This window comes from Heterodontus francisci, unplaced genomic scaffold (assembly GCF_036365525.1).
Source record: "Heterodontus francisci isolate sHetFra1 unplaced genomic scaffold, sHetFra1.hap1 HAP1_SCAFFOLD_518, whole genome shotgun sequence".
NCBI classification, from domain to species: domain Eukaryota; kingdom Metazoa; phylum Chordata; class Chondrichthyes; order Heterodontiformes; family Heterodontidae; genus Heterodontus; species Heterodontus francisci.
In genome coordinates, this window is record NW_027141084.1 from 266541 (window position 1) to 293163 (window position 26623).

General features: G+C 55.4%; 1 pseudogene; it reads left to right on the forward strand.

Moving 5' to 3' along the window:
- On the forward strand, positions 1-26004 carry LOC137361983 (sulfotransferase 1C1-like; annotated as a pseudogene).
- The last annotated feature ends 619 nt before the right edge of the window (positions 26005-26623 follow it).

Below are 26623 nucleotides of genomic sequence, written 5' to 3' on the forward strand. Positions count from 1 at the left end.
CCTCCCCCCTCCTTCTCTTTATTCCGCACAGCTCCGCCATGTCGCTCGACGACAAATTTAGCGAAGCCCCGGCCTCCATCTGGAAACGATTCCCTCTCAAGCCGGTGCACGGGATCCCTCTCATGGAGCCAATCGCCGATAATTGGGAACCCGTGGCCTCCTTCCAGGCCCGTCCGGATGACACCCTCATCGCCACGTATCCAAAGGCAGGTGAGGAACGCCAGAGGGAGCACAGGAAGAGTTTAATCCCCATATATTACCACCCGAATGGACCCAAACCCCTTCCCATTCACTCCCACTGTACACAATCCCAATGGACCCATACCCCTTCCCATTCACTCCCACTGTACACAATCCCAATGGACCCAAACCCCTTCCCATTCACTCCCACTGTACACAATCCCAATGGACCCATACCCCTTCCCGTTCACTCCCACTGTACACAATCCCAATGGACCCATACCCCTTCCCATTCACTCCCACTGTACACAATCCCAATGGACCCAAACCCCTTCCCCTCACTCCCAGTGTCCACAATCCCAATGGACCCAAACCCCTTCCCATTCACTCCCACTGTACACAATCCCAATGGACCCAAACCCCTTCCCATTCACTCCCACTGTACACAATCCCAATGGACCCAAACTCCTTCCCCTTCACTCCCACTGTACACAATCCCAATGGACCCAAACCCCTTCCCCTTCACTCCCACTGTACACAATCCCAATGGACCCAAACCCCTTCCCGTTCACTCCCACTGTACACAATCCCAATGGACCCAAACCCCTTCCCATTCACTCCCACTGTACACAATCCCAATGGACCCAAACCCCTTCCCATTCACTCCCACTGTACACAATCCCAATGGACCCAAACCCCTTCCCATTCACTCCCATTGTACACAATCCCAATGGACCCAAACCCCTTCCCGTTCACTCCCACTGTACACAATCCCAATGGACCCAAACCCCTTCCCGTTCACTCCCACTGTACACAATCCCAATGGAGCCAAACCCCTTCCCGTTCACACCCACTGTCCACAATCCCAATGGACCCAAACCCCTTCCCCTCACTCCCACTGTACACAATCCCAATGGACCCAAACCCCTTCCCGTTCACTCCCACTGTACACAATCCCAATGGACCCAAACCCCTTCCCGTTCACTCCCACTGTACACAATCCCAATGGACCCAAACCCCTTCCCATTCACTCCCACTGTACACAATCCCAATGGACCCAAACCCCTTCCCGTTCACTCCCACTGTACACAATCCCAATGGACCCAAACCCCTTCCCCTTCACTCCCACTGTACACAATCCCAATGGACCCAAACCCCTTCCCATTCACTCCCACTGTCCACAATCCCAATGGACCCAAACCCCTTCCCATTCACTCCCACTGTACACAATCCCAATGGACCCAAACCCCTTCCCATTCACTCCCACTGTACACAATCCCAATGGACCCAAACCCCTTCCCCTTCACTCCCACTGTACACAATCCCAATGGACCCAAACCCCTTCCCGTTCACTCCCACTGTCCACAATCCCAATGGACCCAAACCCCTTCCCATTCACTCCCACTGTACACAATCCCAATGGACCCAAACCCCTTCCCATTCACTCCCACTGTACACAATCCCAATGGACCCAAACCCCTTCCCATTCACTCCCACTGTACACAATCCCAATGGACCCAAACCCCTTCCCATTCACTCCCACTGTACACAATCCCAATGGACCCATACCCCTTCCCGTTCACTCCCACTGTACACAATCCCAATGGACCCAAACCCCTTCCCATTCACTCCCACTGTACACAATCCCAATGGACCCATACCCCTTCCCATTCACTCCCACTGTACACAATCCCAATGGACCCATACCCCTTCCCGTTCACTCCCACTGTACACAATCCCAATGGACCCAAACCCCTTCCCCTTCACTCCCACTGTACACAATCCCAATGGACCCAAACCCCTTCCCATTCACTCCCACTGTACACAATCCCAATGGACCCATACCCCTTCCCGTTCACTCCCACTGTACACAATCCCAATGGACCCATACCCCTTCCCATTCACTCCCACTGTACACAATCCCAATGGACCCATACCCCTTCCCGTTCACTCCCACTGTACACAATCCCAATGGACCCAAACCCCTTCCCCTTCACTCCCACTGTACACAATCCCAATGGACCCATACCCCTTCCCGTTCACTCCCACTGTACACAATCCCAATGGACCCATACCCCTTCCCATTCACTCCCACTGTACACAATCCCAATGGACCCATACCCCTTCCCGTTCACTCCCACTGTACACAATCCCAATGGACCCAAACCCCTTCCCCTTCACTCCCACTGAACACAATCCCAATGGACCCATACCCCTTCCCGTTCACTCCCACTGTACACAATCCCAATGGACCTGACACATTCCTAAATCCGGTAAAATGACTGTCTGCCCTGAATCGATGCACTCTCCCTCGACCCCCTGTTACTCACTCGGGGCAAGATCTAGTTCATACCAATTTAACATTCTGAACTTGTGTCTGTAAATTGGAGAGACCTGCACTGGTGTAGACTCTCTGCCCTGTAGTAAACGGTTTCATTGAGCTGTGTCTCTCTGACCAGGGACAACATGGACCCAGGAGATTGTCGACCTGATTCTAAACGAGGGGGACGTACTGAAAAGCAAACGGGCTCCAATTTACCTGCGCTCCCCTTTCCTGGAAATCAGTTCACGTGCTCCTGTACCTTCAGGTAGGTCAACACTCGGAGGGTGCACGTCTCAGAGGGTGTGCCCTGGAGGGTTCGTTAAAGGGTTAATCCACGGCCCCAGGGAAACAGACCAGGGGCAGCAATGTAGGAGGTGAAATGGGAGATCAGAAGGAGAAATGTCTTTCATTATAGTGAGCACAGGACTGGTAGAGAATGGGAACCTGACTGGTCAGTGTGATTCTCTCCACCAGACAGTGTGGGTCTCTCTCTCTCTCTCCCAGACAGTGTGGGTCTCTCTCTCTCCCAGACAATGCGGGTCTCTCTCTCTCCCAGACAGTGTGGGTCTCTCTCTCTCTCTCTCCCAGACAGTGTGGGTCTCTCTCTCTCTCTCTCTCTCCCAGACAGTGTGGGTCTCTCTCTCTCTCTCCCAGACAGTGTGGGTCTCTCTCTCTCCCAGACAATGTGGGTCTCTCTCTCTCTCTCTATCTCTGACAGTGTGGGTCTCTCTCTCTACCAGACAATGTGGGTCTCTCTCTCTCTCTCCCAGACAGTGTGGGTCTCTCTCTCTCCCAGACAATGTGGGTCTCTCTCTCTCTCTCCCAGACAGTGTGGGTCTCTCTCTCTCCCAGACAATGTGGGTCTCTCTCTCTCTCTCTCTCCCAGACAGTGTGGGTCTCTCTCTTTCTCTCTCCCAGACAGTGTGGGTCTCTCTCTCTCCCAGACAATGTGGGTCTCTCTCTCTCTCTCCCAGACAGTGTGGGTCTCTCTCTCTCTCTCCCAGACAGTGTGGGTCTCTCTCTCTCTCTCCCAGACAGTGTGGGTCTCTTTCTCTCTCCCAGACAGTGTGGGTCTCTCTCTCTCTCCCAGTGTGGGTCTCTCTCTCTCTCCCAGACAGTGTGGGTCTCTCTCTTTCTCTCTCCCAGACAGTGTGGGTCTCTCTCTCTCTCTCTCTCTCTCTCCCAGACAATGTGGGTCTCTCTCTCTCTCTCCCCCAGACAGTGTGGGTCTATCTCTCTCTCTCTCTCTGACAGTGTGGGTCTCTCTCTCTCTCTCTCTCCCCCAGTGTGGGTCTCTCTCTCTCGCTCCCAGACAGTGTGGGTCTCTCTCTCTCTCTCTCCCAGACAGTGTGGGTCTCTCTCTCTCTCTCTTCCAGACAGTGTGGGTCTCTTTCTCTCTCTCTCCCAGACAGTGTGGGTCTCTCTCTCTCTCTCTCCCAGACAGTGTGGGTCTCTCTCTCTCTCCCAGACAGTGTGAGCTCTCTCTCTCTCCCAGACGGTGTGGGTCTCTCTCTCTCTCCCAGACAGTGTGGGTCTCTCCCTCTCTCTCCCAGACAGTGTGGGTCTCTCTCTCTCTCTCTCCCAGACAGTGTGGGTCTCTATCTCTCTCCCAGACAGTGTGGGTCTCTCTCCCTCTCTCTCCCAGACAGTGTGGGTCTCTTTCTCTCTCCGACAGTGTGGGTCTCCCTCTCTCTCCCAGACAGTGTGGGTCTCTATCTCTCTCCCAGACAGTGTGGGTCTCTCTCCCTCTCTCTCCCAGACAGTGTGGGTTTCTCCCTCTCTCTCCCAGACAGTGTGGGTCTCTCTCTCTCTCTCCCTCTCTCTCCCAGACAGTGTGGGTCTCCCTCTCTCTCCCAGACAGTGTGGGTCTCTTTCTCTCTCCCAGACAGTGTGGGTCTCTCTCCCTCTCTCTCCCAGACAGTGTGGGTCTCCCTCTCTCTCCCAGACAGTGTGTGTGCGTCTCTCTCACTCTCTCTCTCTCTCCCAGACAGTGTGGGACTCTCTCTCTCTCTCTCTCTCCCAGAAAGTGTGGATCTCTTTCTTTCTCCCAGACAGTGTGGGTCTCTCTCTTTCTCTCTCCCAGACAGTGTGGGTCTCTCCCTCTCTCTCCCAGACAGTGTGGGTCTCCCCCTCACTCTGTCTCTCTCCCAGACAGTGTGGGTCTCTCTCTCTCTCTCTCCCAGACAGTGTGGGTCTCTCCCTCTCTCTCCCAGACAGTGTGGGTCTCGCTCTCTCTCCCAGACAGTGTGGGTCTCTCTCACTCTGTCTCTCTCCCAGACAGTGTGGGTCTCTCTCACTCTGTCTCTCTCCCAGACAGTGTGGGTCTCTCTCACTCTGTCTCTCTCCCAGACAGTGTGGGTCTCTCTCACTCTGTCTCTCTCCCTGACAGTGTGGGTCTCTCTCTTTCTCTCTCCCAGACAGTGTGGGTCTCTCTCTCTCTCTCTCTCCCAGACAGTGTGGGTCTCTCCCTCTCTCTCTCCCAGACAGTGTGGGTCTCTCTCTCTCTCTCTCTCTCCCAGACAGTGTGGGTCTCTCCCTCTCTCTCTCCCAGACAGTGTGGGTCTCTCTCTTTCTCTCTCCCAGACAGAGTGGGTCTCTCTCTCCCTCCCAGACAGTGTGGGTCTCTCTCTCTCTCTCCCAGACAGTGTGGGCCTCTCTCTCTCTCCCAGACAGTGTGTGTGTGTCTCTCTCTCTCTCCCAGACAGTGTGGGTCTCTCTCTCTCTCTCCCAGACAGTGTGGGTCTCTCCCTCTCTCTCCCAGACAGTGTGGGTCTCTCTCTCTCTGTCTCTCTCCCAGACAGTGTGGGTCTCTCCCTCTCTCTCCCAGACAGTGTGGGTCTCTCTCTTTCTCTCTCCCAGACAGTGTGGGTCTCGCTCTCTCTCCCAGACAGTGTGGGTCTCTCTATCTCTCTCCCAGACAGTGTGGGTCGCTCTCACTCTGTCTCTCTCCCAGACAGAGTGGGCCTCTCTCTCTCTCACAGACAGTGTGGGTCTCTCCCTCTCTCTCCCAGACAGTGTGGGTCTCTCTCTCTCTCCCAGACAGTGTGGGTCTCCCTCTCTCTCTCTCCCAGACAGTGTGGGTCTCTCTCTCTCTCTCCCAGACAGTGTGGGTCTCTCTCTCTCTCCCTCTCCCAGACAGTGTTGGTCTCTCTCTCTCTTTCTCTCCCAGACAGTGTGGGTCTCTCTCTCTCTCTCCCAGACAGTGTGGGTCTCTCTCTCTCTCTCTCTCCCAGACAGTGTGGGTCTCTCTCTCTCTCTCTCCCCCAGACAGTGTGGGTCTCTCTCTCTCTCTCTCGAAGACAGTGTGGGTCTCTCTCTCTCTCTCTCCCAGACAGTGTGGGTCTCTCTCCCTCTCTCTCCCAGACAGTGTGGGTCTCTCTCTCTCTTTCTCTCCCAGACAGTGTGGGTCTCTCTCTTTCTCTCTCCCAGACAGTGTGGGTCTCTCTCTCTCTTTCTCTCCCAGACAGTGTGGGTCTCTCTCTCTCTCTCTCCCAGACAGTGTGGGTCTCTCTCTCTCTTTCTCTCCCAGACAGTGTGGGTCTCTCTCTTTCTCTCTCCCAGACAGTGTGGGTCTCTCTCTCTCTCTCCAGACAGTGTGGGTCTCTCTCTCTCTCTCTCTCCCAGACAGTGTGGGTCTCTCTCAATCTCTCTCCCAGACAGTGTGGGTCTCTCTCTTTCTCTCTCTCCCAGACAGTGTGGGTCTCTCTCTTTCTCTCTCTCCCAGACAGTGTGGGTCTCTCTCTTTCTCTCTCTCCCAGACAGTGTGGGTCTCTCTCTCTCTCTCTCTCCCAGACAGTGTGGGTCTCTCTCTCTCTCCCAGACAGTGTGGGTCTCTCTCTCTCTCCCTCTCCCAGACAGTGTGGGTCTCTCTCTCTCTCTCTCTCCCAGACAGTGTGGGTCTCTCTCTCTCTCTCTCTCCCAGACAGTGTGGGTCTCTCTCTCTCTCCCAGACAGTGTGGGTCTCTCTCTCTCTCTTCTCTCTCTCCCAGACAGTGTGGGTCTCTCTCTCTCTCTCTCCAGACAGTGTGGGTCTCTCTCTCTCTCTCTCTCCCAGACAGTGTGGGTCTCTCTCAATCTCTCTCCCAGACAGTGTGGGTCTCTCTCTTTCTCTCTCTCCCAGACAGTGTGGGTCTCTCCCCATCTCTCCCAGACAGTGTGGGTCTCTCCCCATCTTCTCCCAGACAGTGTGGGTCTCTCTCTCTCTCCCAGACAGTGTGGGTCTGTCTCTCTCTCTCTCTCCCAGACAGTGTGGGTCTGTCTCTCTCTCCCAGACAGTGTGGGTCTGTCTCTCTCTCTCTCTCCCAGACAGTGTGGGTCTGTCTCTCTCTCCCAGACAGTGTGGGTCTGTCTCTCTCTCTCTCTCCCAGACAGTGTGGGTCTCTCTCTCTCTCCCAGACAGTGTGGGTCTCTCTCTCTCTCCCAGACAGTGTGGGTCTCTCCCTCTCTCCCAGACAGTGTGGGTCTGTCTCTCTCTCTCTCCCAGACAGTGTGGGTCTCTCTCTCTCTCCCAGACAGTGTGAGTCTGTCTCTCTCTCTCTCTCCCAGACAGTGTGGGTCTCTCTCTCCCTCTCTCTCCCAGACAGTGTGGGTCTGTCTCTCTCTCTCTCTCCCAGACAGTGTGGGTCTCTCTCTCTCTCTCTCTCTCCCAGACAGTGTGGGTCTCTCTCTCTCTCCCAGACAGTGTGGGTCTCTCCCTCTCTCTCCCAGACAGTGTGGGTCTCTCCCAGACAGTGTGGGTCTCTCTCTCCCAGACAGTGTGGGTCTCTCTCTCTCTCTCTCTCTCCCAGACAGTGTGGGTCTCTCTCTCTCTCCCAGACAGTGTGGGTCTCTCTCTCTCTCTCCCAGACAGTGTGGGTCGCTCTCTCTCTCTCCAGACAGTGTGGGTCGCTCTCTCTCTCTCTTCCCAGACCGTGTGGGTCGCTCTCTCTCTCCCCAGACAGTGTGGGTCTGTCTCTCTCTCTCTCTCAGACAGTGTGGGTCTCTCTCTCTCACCCTGACAGTGTGGGTCTCTCTCTCTCTCCCAGACAGTGTGGGTCTCTCCCAGACAGTGTGGGTCTCTCCCTCTCCCAGACAGTGTGGGTCTCTCTCTCTCTCTCTCTCCAAACAGTGTGGGTCTCTCTCTCTCTCCCAGACAGTGTGGGTCTCTCTCTCTCTCTCTCTCCCAGAGAGTGTGTGTCTCTCTCTCCCAGACAGTGTGGGTCTCTCTCTCTCTCCCAGACAGTGTGGGTCTCTCTCTCTCTCCAGACAGTGTGGGTCTCTCTCTCTCTCTCTCTCCCAGACAGTGTGGGTCTCTCTCTCTCTCTCTCTCTCTCCCAGACAGTGTGGGTCTCTCTCTCTCTCTCCCAGAGAGTGTGTGTGTCTCTCTCTCTCTCTCCCAGACAGTGTGGGTCTCTCTCTCTCTCTCTCTCTCTCCCAGACAGTGTGGGTCTCTCTCTCTCTCTCTCCCAGAGAGTGTGTGTCTCTCTCTCTCTCTCTCTCCCAGACAGTGTGGGTCTCTCTCTCTCTCCCAGACAGTGTGGGTCTCTCTCTCTCTCCCAGACAGTGTGGGTCTCTCTCTCTCTCTCCCAGACAGAGTGGGTCTCTCTCTCTCTCTCTCTCTCCCAGAGAGTGTGGGTCTCTCTGTCTCTCTATCTCTCTCCCAGACAGTGTGGGTCTCTCTCTCTCTCTCCAAGACAGTGTGGGTCTCTCTGTCTCTCTATCTCTCTCCCAGACAGTGTGGGTCTCTCTGTCTCTCTATCCCTCTCCCAGACAGTGTGGGTCTCTCTCTCTCTCTCCAAGACAGTGTGGGTCTCTCTCTCTCCCAGACAGTGTGGGTCTCTCTCTCTCCTTCTCCCAGACAGTGTGGGTCTCTCTGTCTCTCTATCTCTCTCCCAGACAGTGTGGGTCTCTCTCTCTCTCTCCAAGACAGTGTGGGTCTCTCTCTCTCCCAGACAGTGTGGGTCTCTCTCTCTCTCTCCCAGACAGTGTGGGTCTCTCTCTCTCTCTCTCTCTCCCAGACAGTGTGGGTCTCTCTCTCTCTCTCCCAGACAGTGTGGGTCTCTCTCTCTCTCTCTCTCTCTCCCAGACAGTGTGGGTCTCCCCCAGTTCCCCTTCAGCTGACGATCCGGGATTATGAGTGTGTGTTGGAACGTCAGTATTCCCATTCTGCTCCCTCCTGGGATGTTGCACTGAGTTTCGTTGCAGGGTCAGAATTTCCTCTGGGAATTGGAATGGAGTGAGGACAGGGTGTGATGGAGGGACTGAGCGCCAGGAGTTATTCCTCCGCTCCAGCGTCTCGGGCAACTCCGAATCCTCTTCCACTGCTTTCCCACTGGAATGACACCATTCCCATTCCCTGTTTTCCAGGCGTGGAGCTTCTGTCCAAGATGACGTCGCCCCGGATAATTAAAACCCACCTCCCGATTCAACTCATCCCAAAATCCTTCTGGGAACAGCGATGCAAGGTACAGTACCCGAGAGTCTCCGTATCTACTGATCTGTCCATGGGAAAACTCAGGACCTTGGCACTGTCGGAGGGTCAGTACTGAGGGAGTGTCACACTGTTAGAGGGTCAGTACTGAGGGAGTGTCACACTGTCAGAGGGTCAGTACTGAGGGAGAGTCACACTGTTAGAGGGTCAGTACTGAGGGAGAGTCACACTGTTAGAGGGTCAGTACTGAGGGAGAGTCACACTGTTAGAGGGTCAGTACTGAGGGAGTGTCACACTGTTAGAGGGTCAGTACTGAGGGAGTGTCACATTGTTAGAGGGTCAGTACTGAGGGAGTGTCACACTGTCAGAGGGTCAGTACTGAGGGAGAGTCACACTGTTAGAGGGTCAGTACTGAGGGAGAGTCACACTGTTAGAGGGTCAGTACTGAGGGAGTGTCACACTGTCAGAGAGTCAGGACTGAGGGAGTGTCACACTGTTAGAGGGTCAGTACTGAGGGAGAGTCACACTGTTAGAGGGTCAGTACTGAGGGAGAGTCACACTGTTAGAGGGTCAGTACTGAGGGAGTGTCACACTGTCGGAGGGTCAGTACTGAGGGAGTGTCACACTGTTAGAGGGTCAGTACTGAGGGAGTGTCACACTGTCAGAGAGTCAGGACTGAGGGAGTGTCACACTGTTAGAGGGTCAGTACTGAGGGAGTGTCACACTGTTAGAGGGTCAGTACTGAGAGAGTGTCACACTGTTAGAGGGTCAGTACTGAGGGAGTGTCACACTGTTAGAGGGTCAGTACTGAGGGAGTGTCACACTGTTAGAGGGTCAGTACTGAGGGAGTGTCACACTGTTAGAGGGTCAGTACTGAGGGAGTGTCACACTGTCAGAGGGTCAGGACTGAGGGAGTGTCACACTGTTAGAGGGTCAGTACTGAAGGAGTGTCACACTGTTAGAGGGTCAGTACTGAGGGAGTATCACACTGTTAGAGGGTCAGTACTGAGGGAGTGTCACACTGTTAGAGGGTCAGTACTGAGGGAGTGTCACACTGTTAGAGGGTCAGTACTGAGAGAGTGTCACACTGTTAGAGGGTCAGTACTGAGGGAGTGTCACACTGTTAGAGGGTCAGTACTGAGAGAGTGTCACACTGTTAGAGGGTCAGTACTGAGGGATTGTCACACTGTTAGAGGGTCAGTACTGAGGGAGTGTCACATTGTTAGAGGGTCAGTACTGAGGGAGTGTCACACTGTTATAGGGTCAGTACTGAGGGAGTGTCACACTGTTATAGGGTCAGTACTGAGGGAGTGTCGCACTGTTAGAGAGTCATTACTGAGGGAGTGTCGCACTGTCAGAGGGTCAGTACTGAGGGAGTGTCACACTGTTAGAGGGTCAGTACTGAGGGAGTGTCACACTGTTAGAGGGTCAGTACTGAGGGAATGTCACACTGTCAGAGGGTCAGTACTGAGGGAGTGTCACACTGTTAGAGGGTCAGTACTGAGGGAGTGTCACACTGTCAGAGGGTCAGTACTGAGGGAGTGTCACACTGTCAGAGGGTCAGTACTGAGGGAGTGTCACACTGTCAGAGGGTCAGTACTGAGGGAGTGTCACACTGTCAGAGGGTCAGTACTGAGGGAGTGTCACACTGTTAGAGGGTCAGTACTGAGGGAGTGTCACACTGTTAAAGGGTCAGTACTGAGGGAGAGTCACACTGTTAGAGGGTCAGTACTGAGGGAGTGTCACACTGTCAGAGGGTCAGTACTGAGGGTGTGTCACACTGTCAGAGGGTCAGTACTGAGGGAGTGTCACACTGTTAGAGGGTCAGTACTGAGGGAGTGTCACACTGTTAGAGGGTCAGTACTGAGGGAGTGTCACACTGTTAAAAGGTCAGTACTGAGGGAGTGTCACACTGTTAGAGGGTCAGTACTGAGGGAGTGTCACACTGTCAGAGGGTCAGTACTGAGGGAGTGTCACACTGTCAGAGGGTCAGTACTGAGGGAGTGTCACACTGTCAGAGGGTCAGTACTGAGGGAGTGTCACACTGTTAGAGGGTCAGTACTGAGGGAGTGTCACACTGTTAGAGGGTCAGTACTGAGGGAGTGTCACACTGTTAAGAGGGTCAGTACTGAGGGAGTGTCACACTGTTAGAGGGTCAGTACTGAGAGAGTGTCACACTGTTAGAGGGTCAGTACTGAGGGAGTGTCACACTGTCAGAGGGTCAGTACTGAGGGAGTGTCACACTGTTAGAGGGTCAGTACTGAGGGAGTGTCACACTGTTAGAGGGTCAGTACTGAGGGAGTGTCACACTGTCAGAGGGTCAGTACTGAGGGAGTGTCACACTGTTAGAGGGTCAGTACTGAGGGAGTGTCACACTGTCAGAGGGTCAGTACTGAGGGAGTGTCACATTGTTAGAGGGTCAGTACTGAGGGAGTGTCACACTGTTAGAGGGTCAGTACTGAGGGAGTGTCACACTGTTAGAGGGTCAGTACTGAGGGAGTGTCACACTGTTAGAGGGTCAGTACTGAGGGAGTGTCACACTGTTAGAGAGTCAGTACTGAGGGAGAGTCACAATGTTAGAGGGTCAGTACTGAGGGAGTGTCACACTGTTGGAGGGTCAGTACTGAGGGCGTGTCACATTGTTAGAGGGTCAGTACTGAGGGAGTGTCACACTGTTAGAGGGTCAGTACTGAGGGAGTGTCACACTGTTAGAGGGTCAGTACTGAGGGAGTGTCACACTGTTAGAGGGTCAGTACTGAGGGAGTGTCACATTGTTAGAGGGTCAGTACTGAGGGAGTGTCACACTGTTAGAGGGTCAGTACTGAGGGAGTGTCACACTGTCGGAGGGTCAGTACTGAGGGAGTGTCACATTGTTAAAGGGTCAGTACTGAGGGAGTGTCACACTGTCAGAGGGTCAGTACTGAGGGAGTGTCACATTGTTAGAGGGTCAGTACTGAGGGAGTGTCACATTGTTAGAGGGTCAGTACTGAGGGAGTGTCACACTGCTAGAGGGTCAGTACTGAGGGAGTGTCACACTGTTAGAGGGTCAGTACTGAGGGAGTGTCACACTGTCGGAGGGTCAGTACTGAGGGAGTGTCACACTGTCAGAGGGTCAGTACTGAGGGAGTGTCACACTGTCGGCGGGTCAGTACTGAGGGAGTGTCACACTGTTAGAGGGTCAGAACTGAGGGAGTGTCACACTGTCAGAGGGTCAGTACTGAGGGAGTGTCACATTGTTAGAGGGTCAGTACTGAGGGAGTGTCACATTGTTAGAGGGTCAGTACTGAGGGAGTGTCACACTGTTAGAGGGTCAGTACTGAGGGAGTGTCACACTGTCGGAGGGTCAGTACTGAGGGAGTGTCACACTGTCAGAGGGTCAGTACTGAGGGAGTGTCACACTGTTAGAGGGTCAGTACTGAGAGAGTGTCACACTGTTAGAGGATCAGTACTGAGGGAGTGTCACACTGTCAGAGGGTCAGTACTGAGGGAGTGTCACACTGTCGGCGGGTCAGTACTGAGGGAGTGTCACACTGTTAGAGGGTCAGTACTGAGGGAGTGTCACACTGTCGGCGGGTCAGTACTGAGGGAGTGTCACACTGTTAGAGGGTCAGTACTGAGGGAGTGTCACACTGTTAGAGGGTCAGTACTGAGGGAGTGTCACACTGTCAGAGAGTCAGTACTGAGGGAGTGTCACACTGTTAGAGGGTCAGTACTGAGGGAGTGTCACACTGTCAGAGGGTCAGTACTGAGGGAGAGTCACACTGTCGGAGGGTCAGTACTGAGGGAGTGTCACACTGTTAGAGGGTCAGTACTGAGGGAGTGTCACACTGTTAGAGGGTCAGTACTGAGGGAGTGTCACACTGTCAGAGGGTCAGTACTGAGGGAGTGTCACACTGTTAGAGGGTCAGTACTGAGGGAGTGTCACACTGTCAGAGAGTCAGGACTGAGGGAGTGTCACACTGTTAGAGGGTCAGTACTGAGGGAGTGTCACACTGTTAGAGGGTCAGTACTGAGAGAGTGTCACACTGTTAGAGGGTCAGTACTGAGGGAGTGTCACACTGTTAGAGGGTCAGTACTGAGGGAGTGTCACACTGTTAGAGGGTCAGTACTGAGGGAGTGTCACACTGTTAGAGGGTCAGTACTGAGGGAGTGTCACACTGTCAGAGGGTCAGGACTGAGGGAGTGTCACACTGTTAGAGGGTCAGTACTGAAGGAGTGTCACACTGTTAGAGGGTCAGTACTGAGGGAGTATCACACTGTTAGAGGGTCAGTACTGAGGGAGTGTCACACTGTTAGAGGGTCAGTACTGAGGGAGTGTCACACTGTTAGAGGGTCAGTACTGAGAGAGTGTCACACTGTTAGAGGGTCAGTACTGAGGGAGTGTCACACTGTTAGAGGGTCAGTACTGAGAGAGTGTCACACTGTTAGAGGGTCAGTACTGAGGGATTGTCACACTGTTAGAGGGTCAGTACTGAGGGAGTGTCACATTGTTAGAGGGTCAGTACTGAGGGAGTGTCACACTGTTATAGGGTCAGTACTGAGGGAGTGTCACACTGTTATAGGGTCAGTACTGAGGGAGTGTCGCACTGTTAGAGAGTCATTACTGAGGGAGTGTCGCACTGTCAGAGGGTCAGTACTGAGGGAGTGTCACACTGTTAGAGGGTCAGTACTGAGGGAGTGTCACACTGTTAGAGGGTCAGTACTGAGGGAATGTCACACTGTCAGAGGGTCAGTACTGAGGGAGTGTCACACTGTTAGAGGGTCAGTACTGAGGGAGTGTCACACTGTCAGAGGGTCAGTACTGAGGGAGTGTCACACTGTCAGAGGGTCAGTACTGAGGGAGTGTCACACTGTCAGAGGGTCAGTACTGAGGGAGTGTCACACTGTCAGAGGGTCAGTACTGAGGGAGTGTCACACTGTTAGAGGGTCAGTACTGAGGGAGTGTCACACTGTTAAAGGGTCAGTACTGAGGGAGAGTCACACTGTTAGAGGGTCAGTACTGAGGGAGTGTCACACTGTCAGAGGGTCAGTACTGAGGGTGTGTCACACTGTCAGAGGGTCAGTACTGAGGGAGTGTCACACTGTTAGAGGGTCAGTACTGAGGGAGTGTCACACTGTTAGAGGGTCAGTACTGAGGGAGTGTCACACTGTTAAAAGGTCAGTACTGAGGGAGTGTCACACTGTTAGAGGGTCAGTACTGAGGGAGTGTCACACTGTCAGAGGGTCAGTACTGAGGGAGTGTCACACTGTCAGAGGGTCAGTACTGAGGGAGTGTCACACTGTCAGAGGGTCAGTACTGAGGGAGTGTCACACTGTTAGAGGGTCAGTACTGAGGGAGTGTCACACTGTTAGAGGGTCAGTACTGAGGGAGTGTCACACTGTTAAGAGGGTCAGTACTGAGGGAGTGTCACACTGTTAGAGGGTCAGTACTGAGAGAGTGTCACACTGTTAGAGGGTCAGTACTGAGGGAGTGTCACACTGTCAGAGGGTCAGTACTGAGGGAGTGTCACACTGTTAGAGGGTCAGTACTGAGGGAGTGTCACACTGTTAGAGGGTCAGTACTGAGGGAGTGTCACACTGTCAGAGGGTCAGTACTGAGGGAGTGTCACACTGTTAGAGGGTCAGTACTGAGGGAGTGTCACACTGTCAGAGGGTCAGTACTGAGGGAGTGTCACATTGTTAGAGGGTCAGTACTGAGGGAGTGTCACACTGTTAGAGGGTCAGTACTGAGGGAGTGTCACACTGTTAGAGGGTCAGTACTGAGGGAGTGTCACACTGTTAGAGGGTCAGTACTGAGGGAGTGTCACACTGTTAGAGAGTCAGTACTGAGGGAGAGTCACAATGTTAGAGGGTCAGTACTGAGGGAGTGTCACACTGTTGGAGGGTCAGTACTGAGGGCGTGTCACATTGTTAGAGGGTCAGTACTGAGGGAGTGTCACACTGTTAGAGGGTCAGTACTGAGGGAGTGTCACACTGTTAGAGGGTCAGTACTGAGGGAGTGTCACACTGTTAGAGGGTCAGTACTGAGGGAGTGTCACATTGTTAGAGGGTCAGTACTGAGGGAGTGTCACACTGTTAGAGGGTCAGTACTGAGGGAGTGTCACACTGTCGGAGGGTCAGTACTGAGGGAGTGTCACATTGTTAAAGGGTCAGTACTGAGGGAGTGTCACACTGTCAGAGGGTCAGTACTGAGGGAGTGTCACATTGTTAGAGGGTCAGTACTGAGGGAGTGTCACATTGTTAGAGGGTCAGTACTGAGGGAGTGTCACACTGCTAGAGGGTCAGTACTGAGGGAGTGTCACACTGTTAGAGGGTCAGTACTGAGGGAGTGTCACACTGTCGGAGGGTCAGTACTGAGGGAGTGTCACACTGTCAGAGGGTCAGTACTGAGGGAGTGTCACACTGTCGGCGGGTCAGTACTGAGGGAGTGTCACACTGTTAGAGGGTCAGAACTGAGGGAGTGTCACACTGTCAGAGGGTCAGTACTGAGGGAGTGTCACATTGTTAGAGGGTCAGTACTGAGGGAGTGTCACATTGTTAGAGGGTCAGTACTGAGGGAGTGTCACACTGTTAGAGGGTCAGTACTGAGGGAGTGTCACACTGTCGGAGGGTCAGTACTGAGGGAGTGTCACACTGTCAGAGGGTCAGTACTGAGGGAGTGTCACACTGTTAGAGGGTCAGTACTGAGAGAGTGTCACACTGTTAGAGGATCAGTACTGAGGGAGTGTCACACTGTCAGAGGGTCAGTACTGAGGGAGTGTCACACTGTCGGCGGGTCAGTACTGAGGGAGTGTCACACTGTTAGAGGGTCAGTACTGAGGGAGTGTCACACTGTCGGCGGGTCAGTACTGAGGGAGTGTCACACTGTTAGAGGGTCAGTACTGAGGGAGTGTCACACTGTTAGAGGGTCAGTACTGAGGGAGTGTCACACTGTCAGAGAGTCAGTACTGAGGGAGTGTCACACTGTTAGAGGGTCAGTACTGAGGGAGTGTCACACTGTCAGAGGGTCAGTACTGAGGGAGAGTCACACTGTCGGAGGGTCAGTACTGAGGGAGTGTCACACTGTTAGAGGGTCAGTACTGAGGGAGTGTCACACTGTTAGAGGGTCAGTACTGAGGGAGTGTCACACTGTCAGAGGGTCAGTACTGAGGGAGTGTCACACTGTTAGAGGGTCAGTACTGAGGGAGTGTCACACTGTCAGAGGGTCAGTACTGAGGGAGTGTCGCACTGTCAGAGGGTCAGTACTGAGGGAGTGTCACACTGTTAGAGGGTCAGTACTGAGGGAGTGTCACACTGTTAGAGGGTCAGTACTGAGGGAGTGTCACACTGTTAGAGGGTCAGTACTGAGGGAGTGTCACACTGTCAGAGGGTCAGTACTGAGGGAGTGTCACACTGTTAGAGGGTTCAGTACTGAGGGAGTGTCACACTGTCGGAGGGTCAGTTCTGAGGGAGTGTCACACTGTTAGAGGGTCAGTACTGAGGGAGTGTCGCACTGTCAGAGGGTCAGTACTGAGGGAGTGTCACACTGTTAGAGGGTTCAGTACTGAGGGAGTGTCACACTGTCGGAGGGTCAGTACTGAGGGAGTGTCACACTGTTAGAGGGTCAGTACTGAGGGAGTGTCACACTGTCAGAGGGTCAGTACTGAGGGAGTGTCGCACTGTTAGAGGATCAGTACTGAAAATGGTTTGTTAATGGTAGATGACTATTAATTTTTCCGTTTGAACCGTTCCCTTTAACACTGACTGCTCCTCTCCTGCCTCAGGTGATTTACGTGTCTCGGAATGCCAAGGACAATGCTGTGTCTTATTATCATTTCCATCGCATGAACAAAACACAGCCCGAGCCTGGGACCTGGGAGGAGTTTATCATCAATTACATGGCAGGAAACAGTGAGTGACCGTACCCGGGGAGAGTCGGTGCCCGTGGGGGGACCCCGTACCCCGGGAGAGTCGGTGCCCGTGGGAGGGACCCGTACCCCGGGGAGAGTCGGTGCCGTGGGGGGACCCGTACCCCGGGGAGAGTCGGTGCCCGTTGGGGGGGACCCGTACCCCGGGAGAGTCGGTGCCCGTGGGGGGGGACCCGTACCCCGGGGAGAGTCGGTGCCCGTGGGGGGGACCCGTATTCCGGGGAGAGTCGGTGTCTGTTTCAGCTGATTATATTCTGTGACTAATGTCCCCCTCCGTCTCCTCACTGCTCCAGTTGCCTGGGTTCCTGGTACGATCACGTGAAGGGATTCTGGGATGCAAAGGAAAAGTTTCGAATTCTCTACCTGTTCTTTGAAGACATGAAAGAGGTGAGAGTGCAAGGAGCAAAGGGTCAAGAGGGGTCTTGGATCTGGAGTATCCCCTCCAATAGGGGAACGGACTGCCCGGGGTCTGTAACTGGGGAGAGGTGGGTGAGAGGGTTAATCCCCCTCCGATAGGGGAACGGGCTGCCCTGGGTCTGTAACTGGGGAAGGTGGGTGAGAGGGTTAATCCCCCTCCGATAGGGGAACGGACTGCCCGGGGTCTGTAACTGGGGAGAGGTGGGTGAGAGGGTTAATCCCCCTCCGATAGGGGGACAGGCTGCCTGGGGTCTGTAACTGGGGAGAGGTGGGTGAGAGGGTTAATCCCCCCTCCGATAGGGGAACGGGCTGCCCGGGGTCTGTAACTGGGGAGAGGTGGGTGAGAGGTTAATCCCCCTCCGATAGGGGAACGGGCTGCCCAGGATCTGTAACTGGGGAGAGGTGGTGAGAGGTTTAATCCCCCTCCGATAGGGGAACGGGCTGCCCAGGGTCTGTAACTGGGAGAGGTGGGTGAGAGGGTTATCCCCCTCCGATAGGGGAACGGGCTGCCCGGGGTCTGTAACTGGGAGAGGTGGGGAGAGGGTAATCCCCCTCCGATAGGGGAACGGACTGCCCAGGGTCTGTAACTGGGAGAGGTGGGTGAGAGGGTTAATCCCCCTCCGACAGGGGAACGGGCTGCCCGGGGGTCTGTAACTGGGGAGAGGTGGGTGAGAGGGTTAATCCCCCCTCCGATAGGGGAACGGGCTGCCCGGGTCTGTAACTGGGGAGAGGTGGGTGAGAGGGTTAATCCCCCCCTCCGACAGGGGAACGGGCTGCCCAGGATCTGTCTGTTTCTGATCCCAGTATTGTTTGGTATTCCAGGATCCAAAAGGGAGGTTGTGAAGGTGATGAAATTCCTCGGGAAGGATTTATCGGATGAGAAGATAGAAACTATTGTTGAGAACACATCCTTCAAGGTGATGAAAGATAATCCAAAGGCAAATTATACAAGTCTCCCCTCGGAGATCTTCGATCAAACAATCTCAGCGTTCATGAGGAAAGGTCAGAATTTCTCTCACTCTCCTTTCCCTCCCGCTCTCTCTCTCTCTCTGTCTCTCACTCTCCTTTCCCTCCCGCTCTCTCTGTATCTGTCTCTCACTCTCCTGTCCTCGCACTCTCTGTGTATCTCTGTCTCTCACTCTCCTTTCCTCCCGCTCTCTCTGTATCTGTCTCTCACTCTCCTGTCCCTCGCGCTCTCTGTGTGTCTCTGTCTCTCACTCTCCTGTCCCTCGCGCTCTCTGTGTATCTCTGTCTCTCACTCTCCTGTCCCTCCCAATCTCTGTGTATCTGTCTCTCACTCTCCTGTCCCTCCCACTCTCTCTCTATCTCTGTCTCTCACTCTCCTGTCCCTCCCTCTCTGTGTATCTCTGTCTCTCACTCTCCTGTCCCTCCCACTCTGTGTATCTCTGTCTCTCACTCTCCTGTCCCTCCCACTCTCTCTGTATCTGTCTCTCACTCTCCTGTCCCTCCCACTCTCTCTATGTCTCTCACTCTCTCTGTCCCTCCCACTCTCTGTGTATCTCTGTCTCTCACTCTCCTGTCCCTCCCACTCTCTCTGTATCTCTGTCTCTCACTCTCCTGTCCCTCCCAATCTCTGTGTATCTCTGTCTCTCACTCTCCTGTCCCTCCACTCTCTGTGTATCTCTGTCTCTCACTCTCCTGTCCCTCCCACTCTCTGTGTATCTCTGTCTCTCACTCTCCTGTCCCTCCCACTCTCTGTGTATCTCTGTCTCTCACTCTCCTGTCCCTCCCACTCTCTCTCTATCTCTGTCTCTCACTCTCCTGTCCCTCCCACTCTCTCTATCTCTGTCTCTCACTCTCCTGTCCCTCCCTCTCTGTGTATCTCTGTCTCTCACTCTCCTGTCCCTCCTCTCTGTGTATCTCTGTCTCTCACTCTCCCTGTCCCTCCCACTCTGTGTATCTCTGTCTCACTCTCCTGTCCCTCCCTCTCTGTGTATCTCTGTCTCTCACTCTCCTGTCCCTCCCACTCTCTGTGTATCTCTGTCTCTCACTCTCCTGTCCCTCCCACTCTCTGTGTATCTCTGTCTCTCACTCTCCTGTCCCTCCCACTCTCTCTCTATCTCTGTCTCTCACTCTCCTGTCCCTCCCTCTCTGTCTCTCACTCTCCTGTCCCCATGTGACTGTGACTAAGGTAAACATTCCCTCCTCATCCTGTCTGCACCCATTGACATGGCTGACCACACCATCCTCCTCCAACACCTCTCCACTGTTGCCCAGCCGGGTGGGACTCGCTGTCACCCGGTTCCATTCTTATCTATCTCATCGGAGCCAATCACCTGCAATGGCTTCTCTTCCTGCTCCTGCACCGTGACCTCTGGTGTTCCCCCGAGGATCTATCCTTGGCTCCCCCCTCCTCCTATTTCTCATCTACGTCCCTATGACCTCCGAGATCTCCGCACTCCTCCAATTCCGGCCTCTTGGACCATCCCCCGATTTCCATCGCACCGCCATTGGCCTTCAGCTGCCTGGGACGCTGAGCTCTGGGATTCCCTCCTAAACCTCTCCACCCCTCCCTCTCTCTCTCTCCACCCCGTCTCCCTCTACCCTCTCCACCCCTCTCTCTCTCTCTCTCTCCACCCCCGTCTCCCTCTACCCCTCTCCACCCCGCGTCTCTCTCTCTTTCTCTCTCTCTCCACCCAGCGTCTCTCCCTCTACCCTCTCCACCAGTCTCCCTCTACCCCTCTCCACCAGTCTCCCTCTACCCCTCTCCACCAGTCTCCCTCTCTCTCTCTCCACCCCGCGTCTCCCTCTACCCTCTCACACCCCTCTCTCTCTCTCTCCACCCCCGTCTCCCTCTACCCTCTCCACCCCTCTCTCTCTCTCTCCACCCCCGTCTCCCTCTACCCCTCTCACCCCCGTCTCCCTCTACCCCTCTCCACCCAGCGTCTCTCCCTCTACCCTCTCCACCCAGCGTCTCTCCTCTCTCTCTCTCCACCCAGCGTCTCTCCCTCTCTCTCTCTCCACCCAGCGTCTCTCCCTCTCTCTCTCTCCACCCAGCGTCTCTCCCTCTCTCTCTCTCCACCCAGCGTCTCTCCCTCTCTCTCTCTCCACCCAGCGTCTCTCCCTCTCTCTCTCTCCACCCAGCGTCTCTCCCTCTCTCTCTCTCCACCCAGCGTCTCTCCCTCTCTCTCTCTCCACCAGCGTCTCTCCCTCTCTCTCTCTCCACCCAGCGTCTCTCCCTCTCTCTCTCTCCACCCAGCGTCTCTCCCTCTCTCTCTCTCCACCCAGCGTCTCTCCCTCTCTCTCTCTCCACCCAGCGTCTCTCCCTCTCTCTCTCTCCACCCAGCGTCTCTCCCTCTCTCTCTCTCCACCCAGCGTCTCTCCCTCTCTCTCTCTCCACCCAGGCGTCTCTCCCTCTCTCTCTCTCCACCCAGCGTCTCTCCCTCTCTCTCTCTCCACCCAGCGTCTCTCCCTCTCTCTCTCTCCACCCAGCGTCTCTCCCTCTCTCTCTCTCCACCCAGCGTCTCTCCCTCTCTCTCTCTCCACCCAGCGTCTCTCCCTCTCTCTCTCTCCACCCAGCGTCTCTCCCTCTCTCTCTCTCCACCCAGCGTCTCTCCCTCTCTCTCTCTCCACCCAGCGTCTCTCCCTCTCTCTCTCTCCACCCAGCGTCTCTCCCTCTCTCTCCACCCAGCGTCTCTCCCTCTCTCTCTCTCCACCCAGCGTCTCTCCCTCTCTCTCTCTCCACCCAGCGTCTCTCCCTCTCTCTCTCTCCACCCAGCGTCTCTCCCTCTCTCTCTCTCCACCCAGCGTCTCTCCCTCTCTCTCTCTCCACCCAGCGTCTCTCCCTCTCTCTCTCTCCACACCCAGCGTCTCTCCCTCTCTCTCTCTCCACCCAGCGTCTCTCCCTCTCTCTCTCTCCACCCAGCGTCTCTCCCTCTCTCTCTCTCCACCCAGCGTCTCTCCTCTCTCTCTCTCCACCCAGCGTCTCTCCCTCTCTCTCTCTCCACCCAGCGTCTCTCCCTCTCTCTCTCTCCCACCCAGCGTCTCTCCCTCTCTCTCTCTCCACCCAGCGTCTCTCCCTCTCTCTCTCTCCACCCAGCGTCTCTCCCTCTCTCTCTCTCCACCCAGCGTCTCTCCCTCTCTCTCTCTCCACCCAGCGTCTCTCCCTCTCTCTCTCTCCACCCAGCGTCTCTCCCTCTCTCTCTCTCCACCCAGCGTCTCTCCCTCTCTCTCTCTCCACCCAGCGTCTCTCCCTCTCTCTCTCTCCACCCAGCGTCTCTCCCTCTCTCTCTCTCACCCAGCGTCTCTCCCTCTCTCTCTCTCCACCCAGAGTCTCTCCTCTCTCTCTCTCCACCCAGCGTCTCTCCCTCTCTCTCTCTCCACCCAGCGTCTCTCCCTCTCTCTCTCTCCACCCAGCGTCTCTCCCTCTCTCTCTCTCCACCCAGCGTCTCTCCCTCTCTCTCCACCAGCGTCTCTCCCTCTCTCTCTCTCCACCCAGCGTCTCTCCCTCTCTCTCTCTCCACCCAGCGTCTCTCCCTCTCTCTCTCTCCACCCAGCGTCTCTCCCTCTCTCTCTCTCCACCCAGCGTCTCTCCCTCTCTCTCCACCCCCGTCTCTCCCTCTCTCTCACCCCGTCTCCCTCTACCCTCTCCACCCCCGTCTCCCTCTACCCTCTCCACCCCCGTCTCCCTCTACCCCTCTCCACCCGTCTCCCTCTACCCCTCTCCACCCGTCTCCTCTACCCCTCTCCACCCGTCTCCCTCTACCCCTCTCCACCCGTCTCCCTCTACCCCTCTCCACCCGTCTCCCTCTACCCCTCTCCACCCCGCGTCTCTCCCTCTCCTCTCTCTCCACCCGCTTCTCTCCCCCTCTCTCTCTCTCTCCACCCCGCGTCTCTCCTCTCTCTCTCTCTCTCTCTCCACCCCGCGTCTCTCCCTCTCTCTCTCTCCACCCCGCGTCTCTCCCTCTCTCTCTCTCCACCCCGCGTCTCTCCCTCTCTCCTCCCTCTCCACCCGCGTCTCTCCCTCTCTCCACCCCGCGTCTCTCCCTCTCTCTCTCTCTCCACCCCGCGTCTCTCCCTCTCTCTCTCTCTCTCTCTCCACCCCGCGTCTCTCCCTCTCTCTCTCTCTCCACCCCGCGTCTCTCCCTCTCCTCTCTCTCTCCACCCCGCGTCTCTCCCTCTCTCTCTCTCTCTCCACCCCGCGTCTCTCCCTCTCTCTCTCTCCACCCCGCGTCTCTCCCTCTCTCTCTCTCCCACCCCGCGTCTCTCCCTCTCTCTTCTCCACCCCGCGTCCTCTCCCTCTCTCTTCTCCACCCCGCGTCTCTCCCTCTCTACCCCTCTCCATTCCCCGTCTCTCTCTACCCCTCTCCATTCCCCCGTCTCTCTCTACCCCTCTCCATTCCCCCGTCTCTCTCTACCCCTCTCCATTCCCCCGTCTCTCTCTACCCCTCTCCATTCCCCCGTCTCTCTCTACCCCTCTCCATTCCCCGTCTCTCTCTACCCCTCTCCATTCCCCCGTCTCCCTCTACCCCTCTCCATTCCCCGTCTCCCTCTACCCCTCTCCATTCCCCGTCTCCCTCTACCCCTCTCCATTCCCCCGTCTCTCTCTCTACCCCTCTCCATTTCCCCCGTCTCTCTCTACCCCTCTCCATTCCCCCGTCTCCCTCTACCCCTCTCCATTCCCCCGTCTCCCTCTACCCTCTCCATTCCCCCGTCTCCCTCTACCCCTCTCCATTCCCCGTCTCCCTCTACCCCTCTCCATTCCCCCGTCTCCCTCTACCCCTCTCCATTCCCCCGTCTCCCTCTACCCCTCTCCATTCCCCGTCTCCCTCCACCCCTCTCCATTCCCCGTCTCCCTCCACCCCTCTCCATTCCCCGTCTCTCTCCCACCCCTCTCCATTCCCCCGTCTCTCTCCACCCCTCTCCATTCCCCCGTCTCCCTCCACCCCTCTCATTCCCCCGTCTCCCTCCACCCCTCTCCATTCCCCGTCTCCCTCCACCCCTCTCCATTCCCCGTCTCCTCCACCCCTCTCCATTCCCCCGTCTCCCTCCACCCCTCTCCATTCCCCCGTCTCCCTCCACCCCTCTCCATTCCCCCGTCTCCCTCCACCCCTCTCCATTCCCCCGTCTCCCTCCACCCTCTCCATTCCCCGTCTCCCTCCACCCCTCTCCATTCCCCCGTCTCCCTCCACCCCTCTCCATTCCCCCGTCTCCCTCCACCCCTCTCCATTCCCCCGTCTCCCTCCACCCCTCTCCATTCCCCCGTCTCCCTCCACCCCTCTCCATTCCCCCCGTCTCCCTCCACCCCTCTCCATTCCCCGTCTCCCTCCACCCCTCTCCATTCCCCCGTCTCCCTCCACCCTCTCCATTCCCCCGTCTCCCTCCACCCCTCTCCATCATTCCCCCGTCTCCCTCTACCCCTCTCCATTCCCCCGTCTCCCTCTACCCCTCTCCATTCCCCCGTCTCCCTCTACCCCTCTCCATTCCCCCGTCTCCCTCTACCCCTCTCCATTCCCCCGTCTCCTCTACCCCTCTCCATTCCCCCGTCTCCTCTACCCCTCTCCATTCCCCCGTCTCCCTCTACCCCTCTCCATTCCCCCGTCTCCTCTACCCCTCTCCATTCCCCCGTCTCCCTCTACCCCTCTCCATTCCCCCGTCTCCCTCTACCCCTCTCCATTCCCCCGTCTCCTCTACCCCTCTCCATTCCCCCGTCTCTCTCTACCCCTCTCCATTCCCCCGTCTCCCTCCACCCCTCTCCATTCCCCCGTCTCCCTCCACCCCTCTCCATTCCCCCGTCTCCCTCCACCCCTCTCCATTCCCCCGTCTCCCTCCACCCCTCTCCATTCCCCCGTCTCCCTCCACCCCTCTCCATTCCCCCGTCTCCCTCCACCCCTCTCCATTCCCCCGTCTCCCTCCACCCCTCTCCATTCCCCCGTCTCCCTCCACCCCTCTCCATTCCCCCGTCTCCCTCCACCCCTCTCCATTCCCCGTCTCCCTCCACCCTCTCCATTCCCCCGTCTCCCTCCACCCCTCTCCATTCCCCCGTCTCCCTCCACCCTCTCCATTCCCCCGTCTCCCTCCACCCCTCTCCATTCCCCGTCTCCCTCTACCCCTCTCCATTCCCCCGTCTCCCTCTACCCCTTACCACCCCCATCTCTCTCTCTCTGTCTCTCTCCACCCCAGTCTCTCTCTACCTCTCCATGTCCATCTCTCTCTGTCTCTTTCGATGAAGTCCCACATAAGAGATTAGCGTGCAAAATTAAAGCACATGGGATTGGGGGTAAGTACTGACATGGATAGAGAACTAGTTGACAGACAGGAAACAGAGAGTAGGAATAAACGGGTCTTTTTCCGGGTGGCAGGCAGTGACTAGTGGGGGTACCGCAGGGATCAGTGCGAGGACCCCAGCTATTCACAATATATATTAATGATATAGATGAGGGAATTAAATGTAATATATCCAAGTTTGCAGACGACACAAAGCTGGGTGGAGTGAGCTGTGAGGAAGATGCAGAGAAGCTCCAGTGTGATTTGGACAGGTCGAGAAAGTGGGCAAATGCATGGCAGATGCAGTATAACGTGGATAAATGTGAGGTTATCCACTTTGGCTGTAAAAACAGAAAGGCAGATTATCAGAAAGGTGATAGATTGGGAAAGGGGGAGGGGCAGCGAGACCTGGGTGTCCTTGTGCACCAGTCGCTGAAAGTAAGCATTCAGGTGCAGCAGGCAGCTAAGAAGGCGAATGGTGTGTTGGCCTTCACAGCGAGAGGATTCGAGTACAGGAACAGGGATGTCATGCTGCAGTTACACAGGGCCTTGGTGAGACCACATCTGGAGTATTGCGTGCAGTTTTGGTCTCCTTATCTGAGGAAGGATGTTCTTGCCATGGAGGGAGTGCAGCGAAGGTTCACCCGACTGATTCCTGGGATGGCGGGACTTGACGGATGACGAGAGATTGGGTGGATCAGGCTTGTATTCGCCAGAGTTTGAAGAATGAGAGGGGATCTCATAGAAACCTACAAAATTCCAACAGGACTGGACAGACTGGATGCAGGAAGGATGTTCCCCATGGCGGGGGAGTCCAGGACCAGGGTCACAGTCTAAGGATAAGGGGTAAGCCATTTAGGACTGAGATGAGGAGAGATTTTTTCACTCAGAGAGTGGTGAACCTGTGGAATTCTCCACCATGGAAAGCAGTTGAGGCCAGATCATTAAATATAATTCAAGAAAGAGTTAGATATAGTTCTTAGGGCTAAAGGGATCAAGGGATGCGGGGAGAAAGCGGGAACAGGATACTGAGTTTGGATGATCAGCCACGATTGTATTGAATGGCCTACTCCTGCTCCTAGATTTTATATTTCTATGTCTCTCCATCCATCTCCCACTCCCGAGGAGCTGATCGTCGCAGTAACGTTCCGACTTTCCCCTTTCCCCATCCAGGAGAAGTTGGAGACTGGAAAACTCACTTCACGGTGGCTCAGAACGAGGCTTTTGATGAAGATTATGGTCAGAAAATGGGGAAAACCTCACTCAGGTTCCGCACTCACCTCTGACGGAGGCTGTGGTTTCATGGCAGAGACCGGGCCAACGCAACCCCCTCACCCTCACACCCCCTCACCCTCACTACACCCCCTGCTCTTCTTCCAGTAGTGGCCGTGGGATCTTTAACACCTACCCGAGGGGGCTGACCAACCCTCTCTTACCACATCACCAAGACAACAGGGTGCAGCGAAAGAGCAGGAAATTCACATCCAAAACCCAGAGTATTCAAATTAATAAAACGTGTGTTGTTTGCAAATGAATTTAATCAATATGTGACAATCTCCCTCTACAACTGTCCCCCATCAAACACTCCCAGGACAGGTACAGTACGGGGTTAGATACAGAGTAAAGCTCCCTCTACACTGTCCCCATCAAACACTCCCAGGACAGGTACAGTACGGGGGTTAGATACAGAGTAAAGCTCCCTCTACACTGTCCCCATCAAACACTCCCAGGACAGGTACAGTACGGGGGTTAGATACAGAGTAAAGCTCCCTCTACACTGTCCCCCATCAAACACTCCCAGGACAGGTACAGTACGGGGGTTAGATACAGAGTAAAGCTCCCTCTACACTGTCCCCATCAAACACTCCCAGGACAGGTACAGTACGGGGGTTAGATATAGAGTAAAGCTCCCTCTACACTGTCCCATCAAACACTCCCAGGACAGGTACAGTACGGGGGTTAGATACAGAGTAAAGCTCCCTCTACACTGTCCCCATCAAACACTCCCAGGACAGGTACAGTACGGGGTTAGATACAGAGTAAAGCTCCCTCTACACTGTCCCCCATCAAACACTCCCAGGACAGGTACAGTACGGGGGTTAGATACAGAGTAAAGCTCCCTCCACACTGTCCCCCATCAAACACTCCCAGGACAGGTAC